Below are 21809 nucleotides of genomic sequence, written 5' to 3' on the forward strand. Positions count from 1 at the left end.
TACCAGTATCCAGTTTATTTGCACATCTTTAGTTTCGAATGTTTATTTCTTATCTCTAAGTTAATGAAATATTTGTTTCATTGATGGATATACGGAAATAGGGAATATTTTCTTGGTACAAAGCTTAGCTTATCTTGCTCTTGACGTGTATTGTTAGTATATGTATCATACTAAAATAAAATCTTTAAATGCACTTCGAACTTAAAAATACCATAACGTGAACGAAAATCATCAAATTTTGACAAATGTTATTACTGCGTCTATTAATATTCTAAAACAATTCAAACGCAAAATCTATTGATTTTCTTAATAGCTTTCCTTTTTTAAGAATACTTGAAAAGCAAAAGGGGTATAAACAGAAAATAAACATACGTTACTCCTAGTTCTAAGTTATTAATTAAGTATATAAAAATGGTAAATTTATAGAGTTTGTACTAATGGTTTTAGTATATATATACCACAACACGCAATTATATTTTGTGTTAAATTAAGTACATTTAACATATCTTTTTTTAAACATTACCTTGTATTGCAAAGATTTAAACACACAACCTTACATTTGTAGGTGTGACTGTTGGGTTTCTATGGAATTTATAAATTTAGTTAACCATTTAACTAGTCACAATAAAGGCGGAAGCGTGATATTTGCAAACTAAACATATGTATCCATGTGTTTATATATGTATATATTACAAGTTTATATAAGATATGTTCATGAACAACCTAGTTTATTCATGTCATAAGATTACCAATAATCTATTTATTAGAAACCCGAAGCAAGGATCAAATGATACGGAAAAACTAAACTATCAAAACTATAAACACTTACATTCTTAACCTTTTAAGAGTGTAGTTGATGTTGAAGAAGATGATGATGTTGATGCTAGACTTTCAAAGGGAAAATCCTCAAACGGAATATACCCCGAGCCTCCAACACACACCGAGCTATGTTAGGGAGCTTGAACACGAATAACCGAGACCCGAGCCTCTTCTTTTGTTCTTGGCCGAAAACAAAACCAAGAAGGAAAGAAAGAGTTGTTCTATTTATTTATCTTGAAAGTCTTGATATAAAATCTTCCAAATCAAATCATATCATAGTGTTAGGTTTTTTAAGTCAAGTAACCAATACTCAACCTATACCAAATCCATGACAAAACTTGACCAAAACTTTGGGGTGTGGGGCCCACCCAAAACCGGCCCCAAAATATTTTTTTTTTTTTATTATTAATTTTATACTTTATAAAATATATAAACACCCCATCTTTCATAAACCATTTTATAAAAGAACACATAGTTAAATAACCAATTAATTTATTTAACACTTTCAAGTAGGTATTCAGAAACCCGATTTTCTGAATGTATCGTGTTCTGTATTTGTCTCATAGATCTTATCTTAACAAATACATTATTGGTGTGTGTCTAACTCGTTATTGGGTATGACCCGACTTGGATCAAACACAACTAGCCACATTAACCTAATTATGTGTCTCGGGCATACGGTATTCCAACAGTGACAACATACAACTAGACCAACTAGTCATGGTAACGGATCGAGTTCTTTTTATTTGAACTCGGAACACATACCCTTAAAATTCTATATATATATATATATATATATATATATATATATATATGGTCTCGAATCCCCAACCTCAGTATGGAAATCATTTCACACACAAGGCAAGAAGTTCTTCGGTATTTAACAAGGTGAAATCATAATTTTACCTTTACTAATCAACTAAGTTCTAAATTTCTATACTTAATTAGTTAAAAAGTATATTTAAACCAAAGTCAGAATTTTAATTCTACATTGAAACGACAATCAAACTATAACATATGTATTTTATTTACTAATTGAGTCAATATGAACACAAGTTTAGATACACATACAAGTTCGAATCCATAGTAAAATTTATGCGAACTCCAAACTATCAATAAAATAATTTTTAATATTAATTAATTGTTTGGTCAACCGTCAAGTGGCGCAATGGAGAAGTGTAGGTAGGATACGTCGTTGTTAGTACTTAGTAATTCTTATATTCTATAAGATCATAATATTTGACAAAGACTATAAATATACTTCATTTTAGGGTTTTCTATATATGTAATTCTCTTTTAACAAAAGTAAATAAAAACTTAGAAAAGACACTATCACCTAATTTGTGGTGATTGTATATCTTATTGAAATTGTTGGTGGTCAGTATGAACATTACCCCCAGTCCACCACCAGTTAATATCATATATATATATATATATATAATATGTTTTAAGTCTGAATAGTTGTATAGTCTTTTCATTAATTCATTAAGAAGCTTGAGCTATAACGAGCGACACCCTGGTTCGAATCTGAGAATGCCTTTCTCTACGGGCTTGGTATAAATAAAGGATATAAAATAATAGTAAAATCCACGGGTCTTGGTTACTCAATTTTACTATTCTTTTCTATCCTTTATTATTTTGTTAAACATTTAGTTTTGCCGTTCCTTTTTTACGTTTTACACATTTTAACATTTTATCTATCAAAATTTTTAAATGCATAATTTAATAGCAATAATATTTTACAAGCTTCATTTTTAGATTTTCACAATGAGAAAGCAATGTACCTGTGTTTTCTTTTACTTTTTTATTTTAACCATTTTAAACTAAATTTTTGAATGTTTCTAATTAAGCTTTAAGAATATTTTAACGGTATGCCATATCAATTTTAATCCAGTTTAAGGTGCACTTCACCTATAAATGGCGCATCACGTTTGCTTTCAACCCAATCTGGTTAAGTTTCAACTCGGTATAGGGTGTGTGCATTTTACCCCCATATAATGATGCGTCACATTTAGTTTCAACCCATATTAGTTTAGGCTACATTTTTCACCGTGTAATTGTGACTTTGTGAACTTGCCCCTAGATTTTTACCTATATTTTGTTAGATGTATTACCCTTCGCCTCATAGACAAGCAGTGTCATTTTATAATCGCTTCTTACAGTTCTTAGGACAATTTTGTTTTAACCACCCCCCCCCCTCCCCTCCCAAACTCGTTTTTTATACTAATTATTGATCAGATTCAGACCGGAGATCGATTGGCAACACATGAGATACCTAATAAACTCTCAAGATTGAATATTGCAATACCAAACTCAAGTAAGCTTATGAGTAGGGCAGTAAACAAACTAGCTGACTCGTTACTTCCACACATACAAGATACATTATTTTTTTTTTAAATCTAGAACATTTTTGTTAGATCTTCCAAATTTAGAAGGGTGCTTAACTGTTTATCTATACAATTAAATAAATAAAGCTTTCCTATAGCCACGTGTCATTCATTTAGCCCACCCTCACTCATCCATTCCCGCCTATGTCCACAATCCATTTAGAAACCATTAACCCGGCCCGATTCTAATTGTTACCACCAGATCTTTCAAACAAACCCTAATTCATCCTTCATGTCCTCCTCACTGGTGTAATCAGGCTGTAGAATGCCTTCATCTCCGTTCGTCTCCTCTCCTGTGTTGCAGCCGCACCCACACCCGCCACCGCCATCGCCAACCCCGTTTTCTCACCGGATTCCACTTCTCCGGTGTTGCAGAACCCGCCACCGCCACCGCACCAGCCACCGCCACCGCCGGTATGCTATAGTTTTTGCTTTCTGATTTGATTCGTTGTTCTTTAACTATTAATATAAACCTTAAATCGATTTGATTATGTATTTAGGCATTAATCGATTCCACTTCTCCGGTGTTGCAGCAGCATGTTCGGACCGCCAGTATGCTATAGTTTTTGCTTTCTGATTTGATTCGTTGTTCTTTAACTATTAATATAAACCCTAAATCGATTTGATTATGTATTTAGGCATTAATCGATTCCACTTCTCCGGTGTTGCAGCAGCATGTTCGGACCGCCGGTATGTTATAGTTGCTTTCTCATTTGATTTGGTGTTCGTTAATTATTTATATAAACACTAAATCGACTTCATTATGTACTTAAGCATTAATTGATTAATAAGCGTCATCTTCGGTGTTCGTTAGTTATTTATATAATTAAGTTAGATCAAGTTATATTACTCTGTCATCAACTCGATTACATTCGCTGTTCGTTAAATTTATTTTATATAAACACTAAACTGATTTCATTATGTATTTAGGCATTAATCGATTCCACTTCTCCGGTGTTGCAGCAGCATGTTCGGACCGCCGGTATGTTATAGTTGTTGTTTTCTCATTTGATTCGGTCTTCGTTAATTATTTATATAAACACTAAATTGATTTCATTATGTATTTAGGCATTAATCGATTCCACTTCTCCGGTGTTGCAGCAGCATGTTCGGACCGCCGGTATGTTATAGTTGCTTTCTCATTTGATTTCGTATTCGTTAATTATTTATATAAACACTAAATCGACTTCATTATCTACTTAGGCATTAATTGATTAATAAGCGTCATCTTCGTTGTTCGTTAGTTATTTATATAATTAAGTTAGATCAAGTTATATTACTCTGTCATCAACTTGAATACATTCGTTGTTCGTTAAATTTATTTTATATATATAATTTGTTAACTTGATTGATTTATGCTCAATCAAATTACTATGTTAAGTCTGGACTTTTAAAAAGAAAATCTTTTTTTGTAATATGAGATACGAAAAATTTATAAAAAAATAGACACTCAAATAAATTATAATACACATTTTTTTTTCGTAAAGACATTAAATTTATATTAATCATGACGAAAATTGAATACTTATGCAGCTTAAAATTCGGACTAATATACGCTCATTCAATAATTCTTTAATTAGGTAAATTTATATTAAATATATAATTTTTTAGGTTGACTGATTTATGCTCAATCCATTATCTATGTTAACTTTTGACTTATATAAATATATATTTACCCCAATTTATAATTGCTTTAATTAAGGTCAAAATTTACTAACGTAAATCATGGACACTGATTAATTTATAACTTTTAAATTTAATGTATTTTTGTTAACATAAAAGGAATCTATACTATATAATAAATAAAGCTTTCTAATGCCACATGTCATCACCAAAATGTTTCTTACCAAATTTTTCCTCCTCTCTCTCATATTAAATACATTTATCCTTCTTATTAATAGTTTTGTACTTCATTTTTTTTATTTTTAATCTTTCATTTTTCTCTTTTTAATAATTTTTTTCTTGATTTTAAAAAATTAAATACCAGCATAAATATGTTATTTTTTTGTATAAATTTATTGTATTGGTTATTAATATCAGTTTTTGTAAGTAACCAATTTTCACATTGATTTTGAATAATGATTGAAAATTTTAATGTTTAAATATATTATAAATTAGTTAATATTAAGGTTTTATAATAAATGATATTATTGGATGAAGAGACAAGGTTAACTTAAATTTAAAATTTCAATAAACTTTTACCTACTAAGACCAGGTGTACTGGCCAACGTTTTGGTGAAAACGCGGGGGGTACACCCCCCCCCCCCCCCCCCCCGCGTTATGTTGATTATTTTTTTTTATGCGTTGTATCTAAAACGCGGAGAATGGCACGCAGATCCAAAAAAAAGCCGTTGGTCTTGGAGCCGTTGGGTCTTTTAAAAAAAATTATATTAATTATATTTATAATATATAAACAAACCAAACTCATATTTTTTAACACATTCCTTCCAATCTATACCAATTTACACAAATATTTATATCTTTTACAGTAATATTTCTACCATCATGTTTCCAAACAACAACCAAAATATTCTCGGTTTCGGTCAATATGTCCGTCAACCCAACCAAAATCCACAACCGAACCAATCTACCGCCCCGACGCCAACCGTACCCGTCCCGCAAATGTATGACCCGCAAATGGTCGCGTACATTGCATATCTACAAAACGGTATGCCAAATGCGGTGCCCGGTTTTCAAAACCCGACGGCGAACATTTTTTCCGGTTCGGGTTCCCAACCCGCCCCGGAGACCCAACCCGAGGTCGAGTTCGTGCCGAAGACACAACCCGTCCCGGAGACCGTAGGCGGTTCGAGCCAACGCAGACGTTCGAAAAAACACGCAAAGAAGCCCGCCGGGGAACCTCGGGTTAGAAAGACGGTGATCCAGTGGAGTCCCGACGAGTGCGTACTATGTGCTCGTGCTTGGTGCCAGATATCGGAAGATGCCAAATGCGGTAGGTTTTTAACATGCATATATATATTTTTTTAAATTTCTTATAACAAACATTAAAATTGTAATGTTTTTATTTTTTTAGCGAACTATCAAAAAACGGGGGTATTTTGGCACAAAATTATAGAGAGGTTTCACAACCTTGGCGGGGACTCGCGTCGAGAAAAAGATTCGTTACTGTCGAAATGGGGCGACATAAACACTAAATGCATGGCTTTCCATACGGTTTTCTCTCAGATGAATCGAATTAGGAGTAGCGGTGTCTCGGACGCGGAAGTCATGGATAACGCGTTGGTTGAGTTTCAACATAAGGTCGGCGGGACCTTCAACTACTTTGGCATTTGGAAAGACCTATTGAGGTTTCACCCAAAATGGGGCTTGGTGTTGGGTGTCGAAGCCGAACGATGGTGGCCCGAGTAAAAAAAAAGTCTAAAACATCGTATTCGGTTGATCCAGACACGCCCAGTTCCGACGCTCGAAACTTCAACTTAAGCGATAATGACCCCGTGAATACTACCGACCTGCCTCGGCCTGGGGGTAGAAGAACCAAAGGCAAAGGAAAGGGGAAGGGGCCGGTTCGTCGTCGGCAACGGGTTCGAATCCCAAATTGGAAAGCCAATTCTAATTAATGAACTCTCGACTCCACGATTTACACCAACTTGGAACCCAACGACTTCAAGTAAATTTGGACGCCGTCGACCTACTTCGAAGGAATGAGATGGACAAAGACATCGAGTGTTTATCAAACGAGCTATCCGAAGACGACCCGATAGGCCAATCTTTAAAAGCCGCTCGACGAGCGAAAATTTTAGAAAAATATAAATGAGTTTTAGTTTTATTAGTATTATTTATGTTTTTTATTTTAATTTGATGTATTTTTTTTAATTTAGTTTAATGTATTTTTTATTTGGAAGTTTAATGTAATTTTTAATTTTATGTTAATTTATTTAAATGATTTAGTATTTAAGAAAAACAAATAAAATTAATAATGACTGGGCGCCACATGGCGCATAATGCCTGGGGGTGGAGAGTTATGACTACAGCCTGTTTTTGTACAAAACCATAACTCTGACTGGGCGCCACGTGACGCATAACCCCTGGTAGTGGAGCTTTATGACTACACATGGTCTAAATATATATGACTGTTCACTAAATTTCAAGTTTTTTCTTTCAAAACCTTAAAAAGACAAATTCAGTGTTTATGTTAGTTTAAATGAGCCGGTTTTTTAACTGATTAATGTATCAAACATGGTTAAGGTTAAAACAGTTTATGATTAGAACGAGTTCGGTCACGGGTTGGTTTAAAAATTAACCATTTACAACTTCATTTTTTAATTGATTATTTAATCAACTCATCGTTTATGTTAAGTTCATCATCATAAAAATTAAAAATATATATATAAACACTAGACTACATGTTTTGGTTTTCAGGTAGATAAGACAACTTCTTATCTTTGGTATACAAATGTTAGACATTAGCACACTGTTAATCAGATGAAAAATTGACTTTGTATATCCTTCTATTATTGAAGTTTTCAAAAATATAGAATTCTTTAGTGAATGAGTTGTACTTGCACCAAAAAAATGAGGTCGTACAAAAAAATTAGCAAACGTTTGTTATCCATGTGTCCGGGAGATGAAAATATTACCATTTTTCAGTAAAATGATACGTTACAAGAAAGTATTAGTTTTATGATGTTTTAAATGGCCTCAAATCTAAGGTTGTCAAGTCATAGATTAGTCCTAAAGCCGATGTTGAAGTGATGTTACTTAAAATAAAAAAAAAACTAGAAAATTGGTCTATGCAATGAAACTAAACTACATATGAAAATACAATATGATAGTCGTGCTATAAAAGCCGAAATCATATCCAAAATTAATATTGGAACACATACTTTTATTCGTAAAAAAAATCCTACACCTTTAGATAAAATAATCAATTTCAAAGAATGAAATTTCACTTTATTTTTGTTTTGCAATGACGATTAATAAAAACTAAATTCAATCTTTAGGCAATTTATTTAGCTTGTGGTCAGTTATGTGTTGGATTATTTAGAGTTTAAAGCAAAAACAATGTGAAACTACTAAGTTTTGATATATAAAATAAAGTTACAAATAAAATTACAAATATTGTGTACAAAGAAATATTTTAAAATTTATGAATTTTGTAACAACTTTTTATTTCCATATTGTGTATTGTGTAATTTATTCTACCTTATAATATATCTTTATATTTATTGAAAATATTTTTTGTATTTTACATTATGTTATTATTTAAATAAATTTATTTATTTTAACCCGTGTGCTACACGGGTAACTAACCTAGTTAAAAATAAAATAAAATAGCCCGCCCCTTCATCCCTATATATATATATATATATATATATAACACATAGATTGTCAGAATATCTTCTCAATTTCATCATCTTTCCCTGCCACGTCGGACGCCGCGGTGAGAGCCTACCGGACGTACGTACGGCCTTATGGAACTCACATTCTCCCTCCTTTTCCTCTTCCTGGTATTCACCGGTAAATATTAATCCGAATTAACAATATATAACCAGAAACATATATTCAACATGGTTTCTAATTACATAATATATATGTGTGTATACATGCAGGAGGAGCGGTATTTGCGGATGAAAATGATGATAATAAACATGCAGACGTTAAGTTTCGACCATTGAAGCTTTTTGTATTCGGAGATTCGTATGCGGATACCGGGAACAACCCCAAGGAACACGCTAGCTCTTGGAAACCTCCCTATGGTCTCACTTTCCCCGGGAAGCCTGCCGGAAGATTCTCCGATGGCCGTGTACTCACCGATTATGTTGGTATGTTCCCTACCCCGTTCTAAGCTGTTATTAGAATTGATCAACCACATTTTGAATAGAATATTATAATGAGACGTATAGATACAAGATACAAGAGCTAAACTCTAGAAATACTAAAATACTATAAATACAAATATATAAAATGCATAATTTATGGTGACAAGATTTTTAGCTTAATTCTTGGGATTGGATTGAATCCTTAATAATAGTTTCCATGTCTCCCAAAATATTCTTAAATTTTTAACAAAAGCGATAAGCATTAGAGGCAATCGGCTAGTTTGTAACGAATCGATTTGGAGGTAAGATACAAAAAAAAACCAAATTGGTCTGATTGTTTATAGGGTCGGTTGACACTAGTGGCGAAGCTTGGACACGAATGTCACGGACTCAAAAAGTATAAGAAAAATCATAAACGAGGGGGGCCGGGCTCAAACTTTTGGCCGAAAACATGTAAAATTACACTACGTAAAAAAGTTTTCAGGCGAAAAACAACTAAATTTACACTAATGCATGAAGAAACAGGGGGGCCGGGACCACCTCTGGCCCTTGATATCCTTCGCCCCTGGTCGAAACTAATTGGTTTTAGCGTTTTGAACTGATTTTTAGAAATTTACTTTTTATAATCGTTAGTTCATATTTAAATGATATGATTTATTAATATGTAGCACGTGTAAATAAGTGCATATTTCAAAAATAAAAAAATAATAATAAATTAACGGTTGGTTCAAAATTTCAAGCTGTCGATTGATCATTACACCTCTGAACTCGAATCACCGAGTTGTTAAACTATGAAACAGAGAGTCTGGTTTTAATTATTTATGAACACTTAAAATTTGTGAAGATTTTTAAAATGTAAAAAATGAATTTGATCTATTTAAAGATTATGTGTGAGATGATGCCCGCTTAGTCATTGTGTTCATCAATAAAGTGGTGGGGTGAGTATGCCTTTTCTTCTTCTTTTCTTTTCTTCTATTATTATCTTTGTTTTTAATGTCAGTATTATTATTTGTGACATTTTAGTTTTGGTCTTTTGGGTGATATATGTTTTTTTGCTAGGTCGTGAAGGTGCCACCTATGTTTTATATTAATGACACGTGGACATATTGCCACAGATTTTTCGCTGAAACTTTTGTGATCATCATATTCATCTTTCTTTGGCTTTTAAAGTCTTATCCAATGTTTTTACAATCGAACCGATTATAGCCGGTTCAGTGATGTCTCTTTGAACCGTTTTCATTCGAACCGACCAATTACTGGTTTGACTAATGAACCGGGTGCTTGGACACGAGTTAACTTTAAAAAAAAAAAAATCTCAATATTTCATATGTTAATTATTAAAGTAATCATATTTTTTATAGGTTACAAATCCAAGTACTTTCATATTTTAATAGTAATTAATATGCTGTAATGTAGTTTTTGTATCGTTGTGACAGTGGATTGGTAAGAAGATCGATTAGACGTCCAGTTCAATTCGGAAAACGTTTTCTTTTTATAAAGACTAGCTTATTATATTAAAAAATTTACCGATATGAGACTCAAGAAAAAAGCAAGATCCTAAAAACATACATGACACAACACACCATGCCCGAGTCCGAGAAAGTAAAAAAAAATAATTTGGGCTGAAGGCGAAATTTTTTCGGGCCTTAATTAAAAATGAGTATTTTGTTAGTTTAAACAATTAAATTTTTATATAGGTTTACTTAGTTATAATTTGGGTTGTGTAAATTTTTTTTGTATAAAAATAATATTAAACATATCTCAAATGAGACTTAAACCCATAACCTTTTAGTTGAGAGTAATACCCCTTTACCACTAGACCAAGCTAGTGGTCATTTAATTAAGTTATTAGATATACATATTGTTTTTAGTAAAAATAAATATATTTAAAAAAAGTCCGGGTCTAACGGGGTGTCGGGCCCATAGCTATCGACCACCCCACCACCCCTATGGGCCGGCCTTGCAACACACATGCATGTTTGATGATCTACAACTCTACATTTTCTTGTGGTTACTAGAGACACCTTATTTTATATACTTCAATAGGAAGTACAATATTATAGATGTATATACAGGGGTGTGATACTGTGATTTAGTACAAATGAAATTACTCCGTAACATCTAATTAATAAATAACTAGAATAGAATAGTTATTATTACTCTAAAATTTTAAACTAGAATAATTACAATACAATATTTAATCATTTAAGTACGTGCATGTCTTAAAACACAAATCATATGAGCCAAATTAAAAGAATATATACATCAAGATTACATAGGCATTCTATTGTCTAATATATAAATTTGCAGCCAGGTTTATGGGGATCAAGTCTCCATTGCCGTATGCATTCAGAAAATACGCGCGGGACAAGTTGCGAGGCGGAGTGAACTTTGCTTGCGGTGGAACCGGGGTGTTTGACACTGGCAACTTGCAGCCAAACATGACCACCCAGATTGGGTTTTTTCAAGGACTAATTAAAGAGGGTGTCTACACAAAGCGGGATTTAGAATCGTCTTTGGCTCTTGTCACGGTCTCGGGCAATGACTACGGGGCTTACACCTTGACTGGTGGCAAAGAGCAGGTAACTTCCCCTAACATATCTTTATGAAAACACAGTTTTGTTAATAAACTATAAAAGGTACTTCATATGGGTACGGACTAGTTTAAATAGGCCGCGGTCTGTCAGCTTGGGAGGTTTGCTGGTTGACCTGTTTAACTGGTTTATATTTATAAATAAAAAATATATTTTATTATTATGTCATAACTTAAACTGAGTGGGCATTTTATCTCGAAATTTAAAAAGATAAAAGAAGACCGAGCAATAGGTTTTTATAGTATAAACATGATTATTTCATGTACTTTTGTATCTTTGGATTTAAATCTATAATTTTACAATATTAATTAATATGAAGAAATAATAATAATTTCATTTAATTTTTTGTTATTATACTTCTTGATAGTTTTATGCACGGATCATATTCGTGTCAACCCGCAAAACCCGTGTTATGTTCGGATTCACGTGTCTGACGTGATTTTCGGACTTGTGTCGTGATCAGGTTCGTGTCAAGTTTGACCTGCCAGCCTGTGAACTTAACCGGTTTAATGACCCTATTTACAGATTCCTAGTTATATTTTGTTATTGTTTTTGTTGGATTATTTTCGGTTTACTTGGACCGGAAGAAGAGGAACAAAGTGGAAGGAGTCATGGACCCATTAACTAACCAACTTAGCTATCATGGAGTAATACGTGGGAGTCTGCACGTTTTTGTTTTTATTATATATAGCCTTTATGTTAGTTTGTTTAGCATAACAAAAAAAAAAGAAGAAAAACTCAGTACTTTCAATTTCCAATTTCCTTTGTAATCGTTCATTTTCAGTTTGAATATAAACCAGAAAATCGTCCCAAATCTTTTCTTTATTTCCGATTAACTTTGCATCTGTTTACCAACAGTTTTGTATATTATGTAAGTGTGTGAAGATTCAAAGTTTCATGAAAGGAAGATAAATACATTAATATTCATTAAAGTTTTCAAATCTATGAACCAATTCCCTTACAAACATAACGTGCACATATAATTATCTAGATTATGTGTTTAATTATGTTATCGAAACGGCTGTCTAATATGCAGGATCTGCCTGCATTCATTACAAAAGTTGTCAATCAAACAGCAATCAATTTGAAGCAATTCATGATATGGGCGTGCACCGAGTGTTGGTGGCTAACCTGCAGCCCGTAGGATGCCTCCCCCAAGAAACCATCTCTACATCATATCAACAATGCAAGGAGAGCCCGAACACAGCAGCCAGTTTCCATAACCAGTTGTTGCAGCAGGCTGTGACAACACTGAATAATAACACCAAAGCTTCTAGCTTTCTCATTCTTGATAACTTTAGCGCGTTCAACACGGTGTTAACTAGCAAAGGAGATCTTACAGGTATGCAATACTCTAATTCTTGATCATTTTCATTTGGTTCTAATATTCGGTTCAAAATTAAAATTCAGTTTCCTAATTTCCAAATTTAAATAACTCGGTAATTTTTGGGATTGATCTTGTGTTCTTGGGATTTATATGAATTTGTGGAATCCAGGGAACTTGAAGTTTGATACTCCATATAAGCCTTGTTGTATAGGCACAAGAAGTGGTGTACACTGTGGTAGTTTGGACGAAAATGGGAAGGAGTTGTATACTGTTTGTGAAAAACCCGATTCAGCGTTCTTCTGGGACACGGTTCATCCAACACAAGCCGGATGGCGTGCTGTGTATTTAGCTCTTCGATCGTCTCTAAACCAAATGTATAACTAGGTTCTTTCTAGTTTACTCCTTTAGCTTATTTTGTGGTATTTATAGCTTTGTTAATTTGGCCATTTGGCTGTTCTTATGGGAATAGTTAATGTTGATGTTAGATAAGGAAATAAAAGAGCCAGAATATTTAGTATTTATGTTGATGACTAAAAACTCAACAAAAATTCGAACCAGTATTTACATGTGAATGGTTAGAATAGGTTATTTTTGCGAATTTTTGTACCGGTAGTCTGGTAATGAGCTCATCCATATTCTTTGGTTCCAATGACCTCAATGTCCTCAACTAATTTCCAACGACGTTTTACATCCAAAGTGTCTATTTGAGGTCAATGAAGTTCAATACAAACACAAATATTATCTTGCCAACAAGATATGCCCCTTGGTAAATCATTTAGCTTATCTAAATGACGATAAACGAAAAAGGTTCAAGGTGGCGCAAGAAGTGACAAGAAAAAAATGTGAAACGGGTTTTGGTGTCTTAAAAACTCGTACGCTATAGTTCTCATACCTAGCAATGCATCTTTCCAATATTACACAATATCTATATCTATATTATATTATTAAGGAGGAGTTATGGACGAAAGGGTAAATTCACAATTAGAGCATGAGGGCAGACACGTCATTTCATAATAGGGCAGAAAAAGTAATTTGACATTACATTGTTTCGTTCTTCAAGCATATTGTACAAGCTTATAAAACGCCATGTTTTGTCTATTTACTGTTGTATCCTTTATGGCTTATATATCATTTATCTATATTATATTATTAGTTATTAATATAACAATAATTCTTTCAATTAAGAAGTTTTGTGATTGTTGAGTTTGCTCAATAAATGTAGCTTCTTTACTAAATGAAGCATATGAAAGGTCGGGAGTTGTGATTAGAATTGATTAAACTAATAATGACACTAAAAACGTTTAATAACTATTTATTTCGTTCTTAGTTCTTGTATCCAACTCAAAAGCCTCTCATCCACTATATAAACAATAGAAGCCTGCTTGTTTGGAAGGATGCTTCCAAGATCATCAACTTACAACAAAACACAAACACTTGTGAAGCTTGTCACGCTTATGTTTCTAATTCTTTATTTGAAGTTTCAAGTTCCACTTTGGTTGTCCGGTCCTCCTCGATAAACATACTGTTTTGGCTGTTGTACACCGGAAACAGGAGGATTCTCTTGGGAAAACCGCAATCTATTTTAAGTGACCCATGTTGAACAAGAATCCTCAGCCCCATTTAGTTAGTTGTAACTTTGATCAACACTTTTTGTTAGATATTCGTTTATAAAATGGATATTAGATGGGATGAAGAAAATTTTGTCAAGAGAAAAAAAGTACGTGATTATTTTAATATGCTTGTGGCTATTTTAATACTGTTATTCATGACGTTGATGTAGAAAATGTCTGAAAATTGAATAACGTATTGGTTTGTATTCAGTTTGCCATTAATAAAACTTTCTTATTGTTTGAAGATAGAGAATAGTAATAGAAATAATATTACATTTGAATTAGAAACACTATAACATCAAGCTTCATAGTGAATATAAGGCGTTGCAATTTTTTAAAGAGAAATAACTTTTCAAAAATGATAGCTATATAAAATATTATTATAAAATAAGCATAAAAACATTGAAAAGTACCAAATAACAAAAATGATTATTTGGTATTGTAATTAACTATATTTTTTTAAGTATTGTATATTACTTATGAAAATATTCACAGGGAGAATACTATTTATATTAATTTTAATCTAAATATATAATTTCAATAAAACCGGGTTCCTTTTTTAAATCAATTTGTACTTTAAGAAGACTATTATTATATTTGTAGAAAAAAAGTAATCTTATTTTAAATATTTTATTCCATGTTTTATTTTTTGTAAACAATATTTTCATTTACATTAGTAATTTCTAGAAGCCATATGTTGACTTAAATTAACGAGGGATAATAAAATCATTATTATAAATCAAAAAGCATGCATTTTAAAAAAAAATATTTATAGCTGATGAATATGTTGTTAACATGTATGGTCAGGTTGTTTCATTATTCATTACATGTCTTATTGCAAAACTTGTGTACTTATTTGACAACAATGCTTATTATTATGGTTTATTTGTATCCAAGAGTGCACATATTAGTCAGTGAACATGAGTTCACACAAATACGGCTTGCCTGCTTCTCATAGAAGTATACCTTATAATGATCCATATGTTCATAATCATGTACCAACAATGGATCTGAACTGGGGTGTTTGGGAGTATCCTGTAATGATGAATGTCACATAACCCACTTCTACTGATGTATTGTCTGGTGAGATTTTAATTCTAATTGCGAAAGGTTACACTTCAATATGTGCAGGTGTAGCAACATGAAGACAACATATGATAGTGGGGTCTTGTTTTGCTTGGATGTAAGCAAATTATTTTTAGACAAATTATCTATATCATTCTTTTAATTGGATTTTGGTTTCTGCAAGTAGTTGTGTAAGTCTTATCTCATAAGCTTGAGGATATGTAACGATAATTAAGTGCTATTTAATTTTAGCAAGTTTATTTCTTATAACTTAGACAGTGTGTATATTTCATCAGTTTCTATACACTGTAGACTTTTTGCATAATGTAAATTCTTTCATTTCTTTTGATCAGAACTTATAAAGATTTATGTCTGCTCTATTTGAGGCAATGAAAGATGGTTCATCATGGTTATATAATTAGTTTTGGTCAATTTAAAATCCATAAAACACTCCTATTTTTGGTATCATTATAAAGGAACCCATTTGTGGTTAACTTGATCATGATATTCGTTCAATGCCTTAAGAGGTGATTGTGGTTCAACTCAAGTCTGTTAAGTCCCCTAGCGAGGTGATCCACTAGCACGACTCGAACATTCGGTATAAAAATACAATTAGTACATTTTTTATTGGTTTGATATGCATTTATATACCCTCAACTTTTGAAAATTTGAAATTGAGTAATAAGCATTAAGGTTATACATTACAGAACAAGATGAATGATACCTTCTTATCAATGCAAATAGGGGCTTGAAACAGACGAGACTTGAGGTTTGATTTATTTTATTCTAATAAATTAGACTTTATTTATCATTCTTGTGTTACCCGAATTGTTTATTAATCTAACAATAATGGATAATGTATTTGTAGTGCATGCATGTGACATGGTTGTTGTTGCTAAGATTATGATTCTTGAAGGAAATGTTAATCCTTTTTTTCTAGATCACACTTCTTGCTGGGCTGATGAAAGGCCTGCAATCTAAAAAATATTTTTTAACGATTTTTTATTAATTAATTTACAAATTATCTTATGCACTTTTAGCCCGGGTTGGTTTATTCGGGCTTCGATGTTTTAAATCTACAACAAAAACTCGGCCCAAACTACAGTTTACTTTGGTTTGGTTTTTTTGGTTAAGGTTTTTCGGGTTTCGAGTATCTTAAACAAAACTAAAACTTAAAAAGCTATATGCTAAAATCATGGGCAAACTATTCATATAAAGTATACAAACCGTTAGATAAAACAAATTCAATTATGGGCAAACAGTATTCATATATAGACTATAAACCATTGTATTGGGGCTTTCTCATAATAAGACACGGCAACAAAAAAAAAATGGTAATTAACTCAGTAATACAATTTTCATGTTAATTGCCTAATGTAATGCATATAGCCTATTAATACATTACACACTAGATCATTAGAAAATATCATGTTTTAAACAAAATGTTTATTTGGGTTGACCCGAACCCCATAACTCATACCCACGAATCGACCCAAATTACTATAGTATGGGTTCAGGTTGGTGTATTTCGGGTTCCAAGGTTCGAGTTTTATTGGGTCAGGTTTCAGGTTCCGAGTTTCGGATAAAAGTGATTGGCCTACTTTCAGTGAGTTGGTTATAAAATTTTTTACTTGCTATACATTTGTTGTTTTGCTTCAAAGCGTATAATATGAAATTGTGGAACTTATACAAGCAACTAAGCATAATGATGCAACTCTTCTTAAGAGTGGATTTTGGAAAAGCGATTACATATTCAACTGACGTTGTGTGTAGCGCATCTATTGTAGTGCTGATTGCACGTGCTCTTAGAGAGTTAGAGTCTTAGTGTTATTATTAGTGCGTCGAGCAATCTTTTAAAGGATAAATAATATTAATTGTATAATTTTTTAAGAAAGAGGAATTGATAATGTCCAAAAACGATCATATTGGAAAAAACTACAAGAATATATACAAAGAGAGCAATGCAAAAATATAGAAGGTAATTCTCCTATATAATAAACGATATTGACCAGGCTATAACTACCATATATACAAACATTTGATTGCACTGACTTCGTTATATTATTAACCCCCCATTCAATCTAACAGGTGGGGGACGCACACAAAGCATGATTCAAAAATATTCCAAGAGGGGTCTTGGTAAGTTTTTCATAAATATGTCGGCAACCCGGAGATTGGTAGAATTTAGATACCTTTGAATCATGTTATCCCTTCATAAACATGTATTGTAAGTGATTACGGACTTTGGTTGTTTACGATATAATCATATTATTAATTTAGCAATACGAATGATGCCATGTCATCGTCACCAGGTTTTTGAGAAGTGTAATCAAAGTTTATATGATTTTTTTCCAAACACTACGGTTTGCACTTGATTGATCCTGATTGGTCCTGTTCGTAAGCTTGGAAGACAACTTTTGGAATTTGTTGCATGTGTGTGCAAAAACTTGTACCTTTTTTGTGTTTTCTGTTTATTTTTTAACAAATTTTATACAATGCAATATACGTATTTATGATAAGATATTATTATTAATCATATGTTACATTTTTTTTTCCGATTAAGCTTATTAGCGTCTTAGTCAAATTACGTTTTTCCGTCATTCATAGATCTCTTTTCATATACACAATCTGTGTATATATGTAATGAAATCGTCAACTTCATACCGACTGAATCATATACAATTGACATAGGGGCTAAAAATGGATGAATTAACGTACTAAACATATACTCATGCGTGCCAGACAAACTACTACGACTATTTTTGGAGGGTCAAAATAATATGTTTAAAACCGGGAATGGGTTGACGGGCATATACACAACAAATTTGAATCCTACATATTATATATCAACTTGATAACTACTTAATCATGCAACATTGATGAGAACTGTAGCACTTTAAATTATTATAACCAACAATAGTGTGGTCATATCTAACACCCACTGTGAAGCGTGTGCTCTCCTTTTTTTTGGTTATTATTTTAAACATGTACGTTATTGATCAAGATAAATCCACTTTAATTGATCTTTTTTCAGGTTTGTTTTTTTTTACTTTGGTTAATTGAGATGTGAAGTGTTGACATCTAATAACATCCATGGGCCCGAAGCTATTGTGCTTTTGCAAATAACACACTAGGTAACTAAATCGTAATTTTTTTTTAATTCTTCTCTTACTATTTATGTGGTGTGATTAGTCTAGCTAAATCATTTGAGGATTGTTTTTGTTTATTTGGGCTAATTGAGATGCCGAGAATTGACATCTATTAACATCGATGGTATATAGTATAGTTAACATCTTTAGTGTGCAATATTGACTTATAGTCGATTATCACTATTTCCTTTGAAGTTTGAAGCTACAGAGAAATTGTTGTGCCGACTATTTAGTCCATTTGGTTTGCTAAGTTTTCTTAAATTTTACATTCTTTTATAAAATTGTAGTTAAAAATACAAAAAACAAAACTGAACCAAAAAAATAATACATCTTTGGTAATTAGATGATCATCTGCACCAAAATAATAATTAGATATTTGAAATATGAATATGTTGAGTTGTAAGTACATACCTCTATCTCTTCGATATCACTAACATGTTTCTTTCTGGTTTGTCTATTTCCCTTTTATGACCAAAATTTCTGCAGATTAAATAATGTGTCGGCGGAGTGTTTGATTGGATGAAGTGTTTATCGGAGGGGAGCTATGAAGCATAACCATGCAATGGGATATTATGGTCATTTGCCTGAATTGAAGTGCGCGCCAATGGTACTTCTGCAAAAGTGTATGCATTCTTATATGCAGGACATGTATAAATAAAATTGTTACAAATTACTTTCATAATTCTCATATTTATTTTTAATAAATTTTAGTATAGGAGTGTATCATAAACAAGAAATGAATTATCAGGTGTGACATTAACTTCTACCAACTATGAATTCAATATAATACATGTGCTATTATTATTATTATTTCACATATTGGCTTCTTTGTTTCACGGTGGAGTTAATTATGAAAACACCGCTCCTTGACAACCAAAATGCCCACCTATTAGGAAATACAATACAAAGTGAGATGAAGTTAATTTTGAAATAGTGAAACTTTTTACCGGTGGGATCGAATGAGAGTTTTGTGAACTTATTTGTGGTCTAAATTCATGTTTATAACAACAGATTAACTAAGAAACCATTATAAAAGAATATGGAATGGGTGATGAGGTACAACAATGTCTTAAAAATTTATCACCATTATACACACTAGAACCACGGGTCTGGAAAATAGCCGGAACCCTAAATGAATATCAACTAAGAACAAAGGACCATAAATGGTAATGCGGAACATTCAATAACGAAGTTCTGTATTTTGTTTGTAACCCCACAGGTTTAGGGCGACGTGTTTTGTTGTTGGCTTTTGATACTCACACGGGGAAATTCATTAACACAACCTTCCCAAAACTTCCAACAAAACCCTTAGATGGACATCTGGCTTCCAACAAAACCCTTAGATGGACATCTGGCTGTCATTCAAAAGACCCCCACATATTTGTAACTCATGGTTTCCCGTTTTGGAACGTAGATTTGTGGAAGATGGCAGGTCACGCCTGAACAAAAGTATGGGTATTCCCCAATGAAGCCTATACTATTAGGTTTAACCATAACATACATCGTCTCAACCTGCAAGTTTGTGGCTATCTCAAGTGATGGATTTACTGAAGAGATAGACGGAACTAAGAATGTCGACAAATCGTACTACCCTTTGTTGTTCAATCAAGGATAACAAGCCATTGTTTATACTGAGACACTAGCAATTGCATGAAGATTTAATTTCGGACAAACTTAAATTTTGTAGCTCTATCGCCCCTTTTATTTTAATCATGTAAACTTAGAACTTGTAACTATATCATCTTTTTTATGAATTTTATTAAACAGCACTGGAATTTGTAGCTTTATCATCCAATTTATTTTAACAATCCGAAATTAGAATTTATAACTTTGTCATTTAATTGATCAATAATTTGGGTTACACGACTTCTGACTAGGCAAAAAGTTTGCGATACTACTTCTTTATCGAAAAATATAGTGAGAATTTGTAAGTTTATCGTCTATTTTATAAATTTTATCGTACGACATTGGGATTCATAGTTTTATCATACGCTTTATTTTAACCATCCACCTTGTAATTTTTAACTTAATAATCCAATTTATTAATAGTTTGGGTTAAACAACGTGTGATTGCCCAAAGCATTAGCACACTACTTTCTTTTGTATCTGAATAATATAGTTGGTTACATTGATTTTATCACGTACAGTTCCAAATTATTTACATAGTACTTTTTGGACAACCCTAACATGTTATTTTAATTTCACACCGCCTAATCGAAAATGGAGTCACACTACACAGTTGACGATTTATCGTCTCTAACGCAATGTGAAATAGGGTATACTGTAACATTTGTTTGAGTAAACTTTATGGCCTATGTCAACAGTGAAAATAATTTTTATATTATTCTTATTGATCAAAACATAAGTGTGTTTTCCTTAATTATTTTTTCTTTGATATAATATAACACATTAACAAATGATCTAACGTTATAGAGGAAAAAAATCATCGCCGTGATCCCCGAACAATGAGTCCACTTATACTATAGAAATAATCCTCCAAAACATATTTTGTGCTGTATAAGGTTCATGTCGATAATTCAAATATCAGGACATTCCAAAGCATGAACAATACATAACGATTTATGACGGTTTAATAATTGTTGTCAGTGAGCAAACGAAACTCATACCATTCAATTGTAACATACCAAAGGGGTTTATGTTAAATCCGCTAGTTTATTCTATTATTGAGCTTACCCACGAAAGAAGAAACCTCAAAACCAATTGTTAATACGCTTACATAAATGAAGTTTAGAACACATGCTAGCACAGAGACACACTACATAAACATACATACATCTGACAAATAAAATGATGTGCTCCTTATATAGATGTTGTAGGAAAAGTAATAGCCGAGAATTCACTTGAAGTTGGTTCAGCTTAATCAGAGTAAACATATATTCCTATATATATATATATATATATATATATATATACGTCTTGCATATTTACATTTACATGTAATGTTCAATTGAAAACAACTTCTTCTAAAAAAAGTTAACTTTACGCACTATTATGTCTTATTATCTGGTGAACATTTTGAGGCCTACACAATTTACCACCATCATATTTGATCATGAC

The 21809-nt window shown here is 32.3% G+C and overlaps 1 pseudogene across 1 annotated transcript; it reads left to right on the top strand.

Moving 5' to 3' along the window:
• The first annotated feature begins 8537 nt into the window (after positions 1–8537).
• LOC143637667 (GDSL esterase/lipase At5g03610-like) lies at positions 8538–13462 on the top strand (annotated as a pseudogene). The gene is made up of 5 exons (XR_013154472.1): positions 8538–8684; positions 8777–8989; positions 11297–11568; positions 12617–12922; positions 13077–13462. The product of XR_013154472.1 is annotated as a GDSL esterase/lipase At5g03610-like (transcript).
• The last annotated feature ends 8347 nt before the right edge of the window (positions 13463–21809 follow it).

Source organism: Bidens hawaiensis, unplaced genomic scaffold, assembly GCF_021521415.1.
Source record: "Bidens hawaiensis isolate Kalapana, Puna unplaced genomic scaffold, B.hawaiensis_p1.1 tig00008375_1, whole genome shotgun sequence".
Lineage (NCBI taxonomy): Eukaryota > Viridiplantae > Streptophyta > Magnoliopsida > Asterales > Asteraceae > Bidens > Bidens hawaiensis.